Source organism: Mustela nivalis, assembly GCF_964662115.1.
Source record: "Mustela nivalis genome assembly, chromosome: 8".
In the NCBI taxonomy this organism is placed as follows: Eukaryota; Metazoa; Chordata; class Mammalia; order Carnivora; family Mustelidae; genus Mustela; species Mustela nivalis.
Window position 1 is genome coordinate 22,414,075 of NC_139027.1, and position 13,170 is coordinate 22,427,244.

General features: G+C 41.5%; 1 protein-coding gene across 1 annotated transcript in view; it reads left to right on the top strand.

The window, feature by feature from the left end:
* The first annotated feature begins 7,654 nt into the window (after nt 1-7,654).
* The window catches only part of CLIP4 (CAP-Gly domain containing linker protein family member 4), a 91,769-nt gene continuing 86,253 nt past the window's right edge, over nt 7,655-13,170 (top strand). Inside the window, exon 1 of the mRNA XM_082745081.1 lies at nt 7,655-7,895. The gene's annotated coding sequence lies outside the window, so the exon portion shown is untranslated. The remainder of the gene's footprint in view (nt 7,896-13,170) is intronic.

The window sequence follows — 13,170 nt, forward strand, 5'->3', positions numbered from 1 at the left end:
AACAAGGATATTGACAGCATTGAATGACTAGGTCTTCAAAGGGACAAGAATATTCCTACTAGCTTTATTCATAATGCCCTCAGTTGGAGATAAGCCAAATTGTGGAGGCACCTCTAGTAAGGCACATAACTAGAGGTGCCTCCACACCAAATGTCTGTCAGTAGGGAAATAAATAAATTTGGCATAATTGTACAATGGAATACTTCCCAGGAATAAGACTAGCAACCTACTGAAATATGTAACAATATAAAATTTAAAACTATTATGCTGAGTGAAAGAAGCTGGGCATGCAGGAGTACATACGGAATAATTCCATTTGTATAAAGTTCAACAACATGCAAAACAATCTAGTTATAGAACTCAGAAACGTGGCTATGGGGGGAAGAGTTATTAACTAGATATGGGCATGGGGAATTTCTTAGAGTAGTGGAAATGTTCTCTATCTTGACCTGGGTAGTGTTTACATATATGTACAAATTCCTTGAGTTGTACACTTAAGTTGTGTACTTTATGTATGTTAACATATATACACAACTAAATGCAACTGTATGCTTTACTTTGTGCCTAGAAGAGTCCCAGTATAATGCTCTTGGCTTGTGGAAAAGGGCCCCTATATTAGTTGCCTATTGTTGCATAACAAATTACCTCAAAATTTAGCAGCTTAAAACAGCAAACATTGTTTCATTATGAAACAGGTTTCTGTGGGTTGGGAATTCAGGAGCAACTCACAGGGTGGTTCTGGCTAAGGGTCTTTCATGAGGTTGCAGTCAAGACATTAACCAGGGTTGCAGTCATCTGAGGACTTGACTGTGGCTGGTTGACTCGCTGCCAAGGTAGTAGATCATTCACATGACTGTTGACAGAAAGTCTCAATTCTTTGCTTGATGTCTACAGGAATCATCAGTCCCTCATCATGTGGACCTCTCCACAGGCCTGCTTAAATGTTCTCACAACATGGCGGCTGACTTTCCCTAGAGTGAGCTGTCCGAGAGAGCAAGAAGGAGGCCACTCTATCCTCATCTCAGAAAGCATACACCTTCACTTTCTCCACATTTTAATTTTTGGAAGATAGTCTCTAAGACAGTTCAAACTCAAGGAGACAAAAATTAGTCTCCACATTCCAAAGAAAAGTCACCAGAAATTTAAAAATCTGGACATAGCATTCATAGGTCAAACTGTGACATTGACAAGATAACTATGTAAGGTAAACATTAACTTACTAAGGGTTATCCTTGCCCTTCAGCATGTTAAATAAATTCTACCCCATTTTTGAAATCATGTGCCTTTCAAACAATTGATCAGTATAAGAGGGTTCTATTCTGGGATCAATTTTGAGCCAAACTGTAGTTCATTTAAGCAATCCGATAAGATGTCTTATTTCTCAAGTTCTGTCAGCGTCACAAGTGAGCATTCCTGAACCTTAAAAGCTAAGAAACATTTCCTATTATCCAAGGCCTTGGGTGTATCTGGTCCTTCAGATCTGAAGAGATGATCTCTGCACACAATTCCCTGGTCTAGATGTGGGATAAATAGGCAATACACAACTGTTGTGGTGAGCTGACAGGAAAAAGGAGCTAATGTTTGTGTTCCAGGTGTGGTGTTGGGAACTTTACATGTATCATTTCACTGGCTCACCTCTCCTGCTTTGCTGAGGAGAATCACTACCCGTCATTAAAAAATTAATCTGGTTATTGTTATATATGTTGGTGTAATCCATCCAGAGTTGCTCATGTGATAAGCAATTTTTTAAAAGGGAGAGAGAGACCAACATGGGCCTTAATCTCATGACCGTGAGATCACAACCTGAGCCAGAAACAAGAGTCAGATGTTTAATGGACTGTGCCACCCAGGTGCCCCCATGTGATAAGCAATTCTATCAGAAATCACCATGTCACCTTCAAGTGTCTGCCGTAAGTGGCTTCTCTTTTGGTGATCACGTTAGAAACCCTATTTTTACCCCACCTTCATATGTGTGGCTTATGGTCTTAATCAGACACACAGTCATTTTATGGTATCTCTGAAGGGGGATTACTTAACTCTGAGATGTCTCTGAGGATCCACCAAAATAAATTTCACCTATACTCTGTAGACTATATTTGGAATCGAAGTATCCTAAATGTACCCTCCATTTATATGTTTAATGGACATGGACAGAGAGAGAGAGAGCGTGCATGCACAAGCAGGACATGGACAGAGAGAGAGAGAGCGTGCATGCACAAGCAAGGGGGAGGGGCAGAGGGAGAGGAAGAAGCAGACTCCCTGCTGGGCAGGGACCAATCCCCCACCCTCACCACAACAGGGATCATAACCTGAGCAGAAGGCAGATGCTTAACGATTGAGCCACCCAGGTGCCCCATGTCAACAGTTTCAATCATGACCTCCAAGGCAGAAGGGGGAGAGTGTGGGGAAGGCATACCAGATACTCAACCGTCCTTGCTCAGAGTTGACACCCATCATTGTTGCTCACATTTTAATGCCTAGGTCTTGTTCCATGTCCTCATTTAGATGCAGAGGGGCTGGGAAATGTCATCAGTCCCTGGCAGGACAACCACTTTTCAGCAACATCTCTATACCATGGAAGGGGAGCCCCAAGTTTTGGTGGCCAAGTAGTGTCCTTTGCCACACCTATGTTTCCAGATGAGGACACAGAATCTGAAAAGGGTCAGATAATTTGCTCAGGTCCTATAACTAACATATAGCTGATGTGGGATTTGGATCCAGGTCTCTCTGATTTCAATGCCAGTGTTATTCCTATGGCATTTTTTTGGATAAATATCTGTGTTTCAAGCTTCACTTAGGATTGATGATTCATCTCCTGTTGGACTTTTCAGTCACACCCTCAGATTCTGGCCCCACCAGGAGGAGGCTTGCAGGAGTCTATGAAAAGTAACTTCAGATTTGCTCTGCAACCAAAAGAAGTCCTGCAGGTTGCCCTTCTAAACTTTTTCTGTCTCTAATCCCTTTGGATTGATGACTTGGCTGGAAGACCATTGATTTTGATTTTGTCCCCGAATGGGGACTTTCAGATAGCCCCTAGCTCTAAATTCTAGATCCCACAGGAAATCTCATGCTCTGCCATCTCTGACCTCAGCCCAGATTCCAGGTCTCTGGCCCTCAGCTGGCTCACCTCCTGGGATGCTGGCTATCCAGAGTGGTGGTTGGGGCCAAGGAATGAAAGATGTAAAATAGCTTCATATTAACTACCGAATAGAGTGGCTAGCAGAGGAAGACAAAGCTTGGACTTCTATTCCCAGGGATATTTTAAAGTAAAAGATGTTGATTTCAGCAAAAATGTTTGCATTTCATAAACATGCTTGCATTTCAAAAACATTGTAATTTTATTTTTGCTTATTACCTTCCGCTCTCTTCTTCCACTTATATATACATCTTCTGCAAATCTGTTAATCACATTGTACATGCCATTATATTATCCTTGTTCACTAAAAACACATTATAAATATTTTCCATGATACACTGCTTCAAAATACTTAAGGGAAAAATCCTGTTGTATATAATCAACAATCTCTTACTTTAATGAAAAGACGAATAGCAGAGTCTGTATGTATATATCAAAGTACAATTTATGAATTTGTTAACTTTTCTTGCCCCATGCAAATGTTTCCTAGAGCGAAGTCTTCGCAGAAATGCATATAGACGTAACCACACATTTCTCCTCTGTGGCATAGCTGGATTGGAGACAAGAGACGGTGGCCAGATGTACAGGATACGTCTGAAAAGCCCATGTCCAGCAAAGATGAACATCTTGAAAGTGGTGAGATGGGGACTTGAGCCTCAGGTCTGGCTGACTCTCAGGCTCCCGTCTTTCCCACATTTAGGTTATCTCTATTTTAAATAATACTGAAATATCTTTGTGGGGAAATCTTTGACCACATTTGTGATTATTTCCTAAGGATGGTTCCTGGATGTGGAATAGCTTAGCCAAAGAATATAAACATTAAAATAATTTAATTGACTTACTTTCTCTAGAGTAGTTTTAAGTTTACAGAAAAATTGAGCAGAGAGTTCCCATATAATCCCCCTCAACACAGTTTTCCTTATAATAACAACTTACATTAGTGTGGTATATTTATTATAATTATTAAACAAATCTTATTAGCTGAAGCCCACACTTTATTCAGAATTCCTTCAGTGTTTTTTTGTTTTTGTTTTTTTCAAAAAAGATTTTATTTATTTATTTGACAGAGAGAGAGGGAGAAAGCACAGCATGGGGAACAGCAGGCAGAGGGAGCAGAAGAGGCAGGCTTGCCAAGCAGGGAGCCTGATGTGGGGCTTAATCTTAGGAGCCTGGAATCGTGACCTGAGCTGAAGGCAGATACTTAAAGACTGAGCCACCCAGGCACCCCCAGAATTTCTTCATTTTTACCTAATGTCATTTTTTCTTTTTCAGAATCCCATCTGGAAAACTACATTACATTTAGTCCTTATGACTTCTTAGACTCCTCTTGACTAGGACAGTCTCAAACTTCTCTTGTTTTTGATAACCTTGACAGTTTTGAGAAGTACGGGTCAAATTGTTGGCTGTCCCTCAGTGCGGATTGTCTGATGTTTTCTCATGATTAGATTGGAGTTATGGGTTTTTGAGAGGAGGATCGTAGAGGTAATGTGCCATTTTTATTATATCATATCAAGAGTACACACTATCAACATGATTTACAATGGCTGATGTTGACCTTGATCTCCAGGCTGATGTGGTATGTGTGAGACTGCTCAGCCATGAAGTTATTTCCCCATCCTCTTTCTCTACTGTACTCTTTGGAAGTAGAAGGGGAAGCCACACTTAGGGAGTGGAGAGTCATGTTCCCCCTGAATATAAATATTTTTAAGGCTTTTGGTACAAATTATGGAAGTACTCTCCAGGAAGAAAGATTATAACAGTCTACATTCCCAGCCAAAGATGTGCATATGTATCTGCTTTATTACAAACCTGCCAGCATTGGATACTGTCCTTTAAAAAATCGTTGATTTTAAAGAGGAAAAATGACATCTCGTTTCTATTTGCATTCATGAGTTTATTGAAGAGCTTGTGTATTTTAAATACTATATGCTCTGTTGGCCACTAGCATATGTTCTTTCAGGGATTACTCGTATATCCTTTGCTCATTTTTAGATATTGGGGTATTTAGCCTTGCTTTGTTAATCTCCAGTATATTGGTATTTCATTTGGTCATATACGTTGCTATGTTGCCAGTATGGTTTTTTTTTAAAATTTTCCTTTTTCTTTTTAATTTTATTTATGATATTTTTTGGAGTATGGAAGTTTTCATTTCACATGATCACCTCTTCGGTCTTTTCCTTTATAATTTTTAATTTCGTTGTCATGTTTAGAAAGGTTAGATTTATACCTTGTAAAATCCCTGAACAAATTTAAGTTTGGGAAGTTATTAGTATCATTATTTTAGGAAGTTATTATTTTTTAAATATTAGATTCCCATGAAATGAGGGTTATGACTTAATAGGTTGAGTTTTGTCTCTGGAACAGTTAGCATATTTCAAGGACACATTTGAAATGGACATATTTGAGGAAGGATAACTGTCAATCATGGCCTCTTGAGAATTTCTGGGACTGGTTTTAGTGTATTAAAGAATTCTTAAAATGGTAGTGACCTGGCTGACATGATATTAAGTTCTTTGGGGCCACAAAGTGGCAAACTAATGGGGTGACTTGAAAATGTGTAAGGTGAATTTGGTTAAGGTTAAGAGGCAAATTTGATCACCATCATGCTTCAGTAGTTTGCATATCCAAATGAGTAGTCAGAAATGGAGAGATGGGGCCTGGGGATTGGTGGGGTGGCAGGCATGTGCAGAAACATGTATTCCCACAAGTAGCTATTTCCCAAGTCCCCAAGTTTTTAGAATCATCTCTTTTAGAATTTTCTTCTGAGCCAACATCAGTCATGAAGTAAAATTAGTCTAATTATGGTTAGTTGTGCCTCACAAGGTAAAATAGCACATAGAAATAAAGCAGACCATGTGGTGGTAGACTGAGATGTGGAATGTTAATTGATGTGACTTTGTCTCTTCTTAATACTCCTCAGATCTTTTCAGGGTATCTCAGGCCCCTTTCCTAATGCCCATGGTGGAGGAGCCTCTCAGTGAAGCTCTGACTGGGAGTTCAAAGGCTCCACTCAAGGATAGGACAGAAAAGATCTCCAAAGGGATTGGAGGAGACAGACAACACCCCCTCCCTCCACCTCTTCCAATAGTTAGAGAATACCTCCTGAGCTAGGAATGGGAAAGATGTTGGGAGAGAAGCCACAGGGTTATGTGTGAGTGTGGGACTTCTGATCGCAAGGCCTCATCTGGAGGGGCCTGAGAGAAGAGGTTCTCGTGCCTCCTTCCTGGGCCGTAGCCTGACACCAGGAGATAGCAAGTCAGCAAGCCTTAGGGAGAAGTGCCTCATGTCACCTTGAAGTGACAGAGTAGGAAGGCTGGTATGGCATGTCTATGTACAAAAAGATGGGAGACTTGCCCACCCCATCTCCCACAGGTCATACTGGTGTAAGAGGAAACCTACAATGTCCTGAAGTCTTCCATGTAGAGCAAATCTACTAGAAAAAGAGAGAAAGCCAGGGGGTCAGCCAGACCAGGATGAGGCTGAAAACTGGGTGAGGATGGAGGTGTCCTCTCAACAGAGACAATTAATGGGAACCCCCTTATGTCCCACAGACCACCCAGGTCACCTCTCAAGGGTGCGGGACAGGACGGATTAAGACCAAGATGTGGGGTTCCTCGGATAAGCCCTTGAGAGCTGAGATCAGTTCCAGAGAAGAGAAGCAGAGGGAGAAAGGGAGAGAGAGAGTTTTAAACCTAATTGTGACTGAATTATAAACTTGAATTGGCTAAGAAATGACTGAATTTGAATGAGTTTATTTGAGAGTGACTAGATTAAATTTTCTCTGCTTTGAGGCGGAATGGAGGCTCAAGGCAGAAATTACGCTCAATTATAGAAGAATAGAGAAAATTACATTTTTGCACACTCGAGTCAGTGACTGGCTCGGATAATTACAGGCAGCCAGGTGTCAGCAAAATCTCCAGAACAGACCATGGAATCCGTAGGCTGCTTTTCCAAGCGATTATTTTATCTGTTGGCTGCAGCTCAAAAGGTAACACGATGTCTTCTCATCAGAAATCATGACAAAAACCCATTCAAATTTCTCTTCAAAATGTTCTCTTGATAGCAGAGAGCAGAGCTAACCAGCACGTGTTGATGGGGAAAAAGAACAGTTTCTGGAGTTCTGAGGAGGCCCAGCCTGGGTTGTCAACTTCTGACGCAGGCGGCGCTGGTATCTGGTTTGCCCCCTCCAGATCTACTCTCCACAGTCCTTTGCCTTTGTTGGGGGGGGGGGGGGCGTTGTGAGGCGGTTCCCTGGCACAGGATATGGGGGAGGGGCAAGCAAGTGTGGTTATTGATTCCCCAGTCTCCCATTGGGAGAGTCTCCTCAGCGTCCAGACCTCTTCCTGGCTGTGAAGTGAAGGGCCAGACCGTGTTAGCCATACTTCTTCTGCCGCCATTGCTGCCCGCAGCCTCAGAGGTAGGTTCAAGGTCATAACTCCGGTCTCTGGCCCTTTAAATCTGGTATCCATAGCACCGCAGGCAATGTCATTATTATGTATTCGCTACCAGTAGAAAAGCCTGGCCGGGGTGCGCTCTGAGGAGGCCTCCACCACCGGGAATCAAGTCAAAGCCAGCCTCCACCACGCTGGCTTTCTGTAATTGGGAACTGCGTATGGGCCCGAGGGGGCCCATTATGAAAACACCTATTTTCACAGACTCCCATCCACTCCAAACAACTGGTGCTCTGGCTGAGGAAGACCCATGAGAAATTGACATTTTTTCCCCCTGGGTGACATTGAGAAGACAGTATCATGACTGGGTAAGTTTCATTATAAAATGAGTCTCAGGCCCACCCAGGCCTCTGATGACCCTGCGTCCGTGCTCAGGCACACGTGAGCGTCCGGAACGAAGCACACTGTTACTTCAGACGCATTAACGTGGGTTGCAGTAGCTGGACATGGGCTGTGAGTCGGTTTAGACACATTTCACAGGACTGTATCCTTTGCTACGTAATAACCCCAACGACCCCAAAAGGTCAGGCATTTCAGTGCTGAAAACGGAATGAAGTATTAAAAATGCTTCACAATTCACTCTTTTTAAAAAAAAATTTTAACAATTGATGAGCCAATATTGATACATTACTATTAACTGAGGTTCTTAATTTCCATGACAGTTCACTCTTTGTGGTATATATATATATTTTTAAGATTTTATTTATCTGACAGAGAGAGAGATCACAAGAAGGTAGAGAGGCAGGCAGGGAGAGGGGGGGAAGCAGGCACCCCACTGAGCAGAGAGCCTGATGAGGGACTTGATGTGGGGCTCGATCCTAGGACCCTGAGACTGTGACCCGAGCTGAAGGTAGAGGCTTAACCCACTGAGCCCCCCAGGCGGCCCTGGGGTGTATATTCTTTCGCTATTGACAAATGCGTAATATCATGTACCCACCTTTACTGCATCTTCCAGAATGGTTTCACTGCCCTTAAAAAATCCCTCGTGCTCTGTTCATCCTTCTCTTCCTCCCTCCCCGGCCCCTAGCAAATACTGATCTTCTTACTGTCTCTCTTCTTTCACCTTTTCCAGTATGTCATACAGTTGGAATCATATAGTATGTATAGTATGTAGCCCTTTCAAACTGCCTTCTTTCATTTAGCAATCTATATTTAGGGGTCCTCCATATATTTTTTATGGGTTGATAACTCATTTCTTATTATCACTTTCAATATTCCATTGTATAGATGTACCACAATTTGTTTATTTATTCCCCAACTGAGGGACATGTTGGTTATCTGCAGTTTTTGGTAATTATGAAGAACTCTGGTAAAAACATTCATGTGCAGGTTTTTGGAGACAAATTTTCAAATCACCTGGGTAAATACCAAGGAGTGAGCCCGCTACATCGCAAGGTAAGACTATATAGTACATAGCTTTGTAAGGCACTGCCAAACTGTCTTTCAAATTAGCTGAACCATTTTTCATTCCCACCAGCAATGAATAAGAGCTCCTTTTTCTCCACATTCTTGCCCAAATTTGGTGGTGTCACTGTTTGGGATTTTAGCCATTCTAAAATGATAGCATATGATTTTGAGAATCTCTTCACATCATTTACCTGCCATCTTCTTCGCTGAAGTCTGTTCAGATCATTTTCCTAAGTTGAGTTGTTTTCTTACTGCTGAGTTTTAGGAGTTCTTTGTATATTTTGGGTACAAGTACTTCATTAGATATGTGTTTTGCAAAGATTTTCCCCCCAGTCTATGGCTGCTTTTCATTCTTTTAACAGGGTCTCTGCAGAGCAGAAAATTTAAGTTCCAATGAAGTTCAGCTTGTTTTTGGTATTGTATTTGACAGTGTATCTTGTATTTGGTGTTGTATCTAAAGAGTCATTACCAAATGCAAGGTCATTAGTTTGTCTTTTATGTTATTTTCGAGAAGTTTTGTAACTTTGCATTTTACATATATACCCACAATCCATTTTGAGTTAGTTTTTGGGAGAAATGTAAGGTCTGCGTCTAGACTTATTTTTCTGTATGTGAATGTGCGGTGTGGTTCCAGCATCATTTATGGAAGCATTTCTCTTTTTCTATTGAATTCTCTTTGCTCCTTTGTGAAAGAGAGGTTGACTGTATTTGTGTAGGTATATTCTTGTGTGGGTATATTTTGCTCTGTATTCTATTCCACTGATCTTTTTGTCTTTTCTTTTGCCAATACTATGCTCCCTTGAATACTGTAGCTTTATTATGTGTTTAAGTCTCATCTGTCCTTTGACTTTGCTCTTCTTCAACACTGTGCTGGTCATTCTGGGCCTTTTGCCTTTCCATACAAGCTTTACTTATTATTATTACTTTTTAAGATTTTATTTATTTATTTGACAGAGAGAGATCACAAGTTGGTGGGGGATGGGGGAAGGGGAGCAGGCACCCTGCTGAGCAGAGAGCCCAATGTGGGGCTGGATCCCAGAACTCTGAGACCATGACCTGAGCTGAAGGCAGAGCCTTAACCCTATGAACCACCCAGGTGCCCCAAAACTTTACTTACGATTATTTTTAAAAGATTTTATTTATTTATTTGAGAGTAGTTTTAGGCTTATAGAAAACTACATATAGTATAGGGCGTTCCTCTAAGCTCCTCCTGCCCCTTGGCAGTTTCCCCTCTTATTAACATTTTCACATTAGTGTGGTACATTTGTTACAACTTCCAATTTTAAATTTAATACAGCAAGTAGGTATGGAGTGCTTTTAGGCATACAAAAGAAATGTTCCCTGCCCTCCCAGAGTTTGCAGCCTCACTGGAAAAGCAAGGGAAAATGCTTCCATATGAGTGACTAGTGGACAGAATAGCATATAATTGGGTTTTGAAATGTGTCCTTCTTTAGTGAAATGGGAGAAATTAGAGAGTTAGCTCTCCATAGATGAGGTGAGATGTAAGAAGGTTCTGGAAAGGTAGTAGGATAGGTGGAGGTAGACTGCAGGCAAAGTGTAAGCAGAAAGAATGGCCCATACAAGGATGCAGAAGTGGGAATGGTTTATCACATTGGGCAGAGTTGGGATATGACCTTGAAGAATGTCAGTGTGAGTCATCAGAACTTGATAATGTGCTTCAAGGTGAGTTTCTAAGCAGATCCTTTGGGTCTGGTTCTTTTAGGACCATTGGTTTTTGGTTTCACATATACCTCAAGGCAGATATTCTGAAACACTTGTTTCTTTGAATCAGAATTACAGGTTCACTCCAGGAAGTATTTCTAAAGAGAAGTACTGCCCTTCTGGGGAAAAACTACCAAATGGGGCTGTGGGTTTTTCATTTGCCCCAAGACTAGAATTTCGCATATGCACCTCAGGAAAAAAAGCAACCTACTGGGGAGTTCAAAAACAGTGATGCAGGTGCCCAGGGAAGTTCGGGAGTTCCCCAGGCCCCTCACTGGCTGGCTGCATTGAACTCACTCTCTTTGAAGAACTCAGTCATTACTGGGGGCAGGGGGTGGGAGTGGGGGGGGGTGGGGTCTTTCAGGATAGAGGAAAGCCTATGAAGGAATTGTATGAATTCCAAAGCTTTAATCTCTTCTTACAACTAAGGGAAGAGCAAGGAGGGCATTAAATGCCCTAATATATATATTTTTTATAAACTTCTTTTTCTTGGTCTGAGTTAACTTACCTCATGAGGCCTCTCTAGAGTTACATGTAATTGCTTATTCAGTTCATCAGTAATAACACTGCAGGGATTCAAAGAAGTGTTCACAGGGAGAGGACACATTCATATCCAGAATTCCAGTCATGCCTTCTCCACAGACCTTACCTGCTTTCACCTCATCATCCGACTCTTTCTCCACGCCCTCCCCACCCCAACCCTGAGTTCAGGCTAGGCACCTGACTGTGAGGACAGCCACATACCAGATCTCCTTGACGATAGAGTCCCTGTCAGCGTGCCTTGGGGTCAAAACCACAGATCCATTCTTTCCCGTCACAAAGGCTCTTTTGTTCTTTATCTGAAGCCTCCCTTCCTTTTGATCCCTACCTCATCCCAGGACCCGGGCACCTTCCCTCCAACTCTCCCAGGTATTCTGCCTCAAATCTAGCTCTTTGGCCTGGATCTGAAGGTGTTCCCTCTAAAATCGCACAAGACTATCTCATGCATTGCTCTTGTGTTGGGTCCACTGCCATTCATGTTCATCCTTCTGCCTGGCATTTTTCTCTTCTTGCTTACCATTTTAAGCAAATAAGATATCCAGATATGTCCAGCCAAGTTTGAATTTCAGATAGATAATAATTTAAAAAAATAATTTGCTACATACTTATACTAAAAAAGTACTTGTTATCTGAAATTAAAATTTAATCAGGCAGTCTGTATTTTATGTTTCAACCCTACCACTATGGAACATTTTCTTATGCTCTGATTCTTCTTTATATGATTTTTCTTTTTAGTTGCTAAAATACCTAATTGAGCCTCTCATTACATGCTATCTTATAATTATTGATTACATACACAGTATTCACACTTCTGGAGAAACTATTCAGCATCAGACCTTGTGTTTAGTCTTTTTTTTTTTTTTTAATACAATAGCTTATTGAGTTCTTAGAAGAACTATGTGATAAAGTAGGTCCTATTATTGCTGTAGAAAAGACATTGGGATTCGAAGCTGACATTCAAGAAGGAATTCTTGAGACATCTTTGGTGCAAGAAGGTGGTTTTATTGAAGCATGGGGACAGGGCTGGTGGGTAGCTAGAGCTGCACCAGGGTCATGAGGAGTGGCCCATTATAGACTTTCAAGTTGGGAGGGGAGTAAAGATAGCATAAGTCTCTAAGGAATTTGGAAGCAAGGTTTCCAGAACCTTGAGGGGGCTCGCTATTGGGAAAATATCATTTATTACCATCTATTAAAACCCTAGTCATGAAAAAAACCTTCAGATATATATCAGTGGGCCAAATGCTTGGGACATGATTACCAACACGTTTCTTGGGGGGTTTAAAGATAAAGGTAATTTCCAAAGAATTTTTTATATGTTAAAGTAGGTTTACAGGGTCCTGGGGTGGAGGTAGGTGCAGATCGGGCTAGGATTGCCTTTTGCCCATAGCAAAGTGTCAACATCCTGGCAGTTGAGTCCCTAGAGGAATGTCACTCTGCCTGTTTCAAGGACTCCTCCATAGACTGTAGGCAGTAAGGAAATTTAGTAATTTTTTCTTCTGCCTTTGTTTCTCACATCACTATGATACCAATTCTATAAATGAGGAAGCTGAGTCTTTTTTTTTTTTTTTAAGATTTTATTTATTTATTTGACAGACAGAGATCACAAGTAGGCAGATAAACAGGCAGAGTGAGAGAGGGGGAAGCAAGCTCCCTGCTGAGCAGAGTGCTCAATGCAGGGCTGGATCCCAGGACCCTGGGATCATGATCTGAGCTGAAGGCAGAGGCTTTAACCCACTGAGCCACTCAGGCACCCCAGAGGAAGCTGAGTCTTGAGAGGTTATTTTATTTGTTCAAGATCGCACAGCTCATTAAATTTGAACTTTGATCTGTCTGTAGGGTGATCAGCTTGTTCTGGTATTTTTGGCAGTGTCCTGGCTTTTAAAATTGAAAGTGCCACTTCCGAGAAACCCTTTC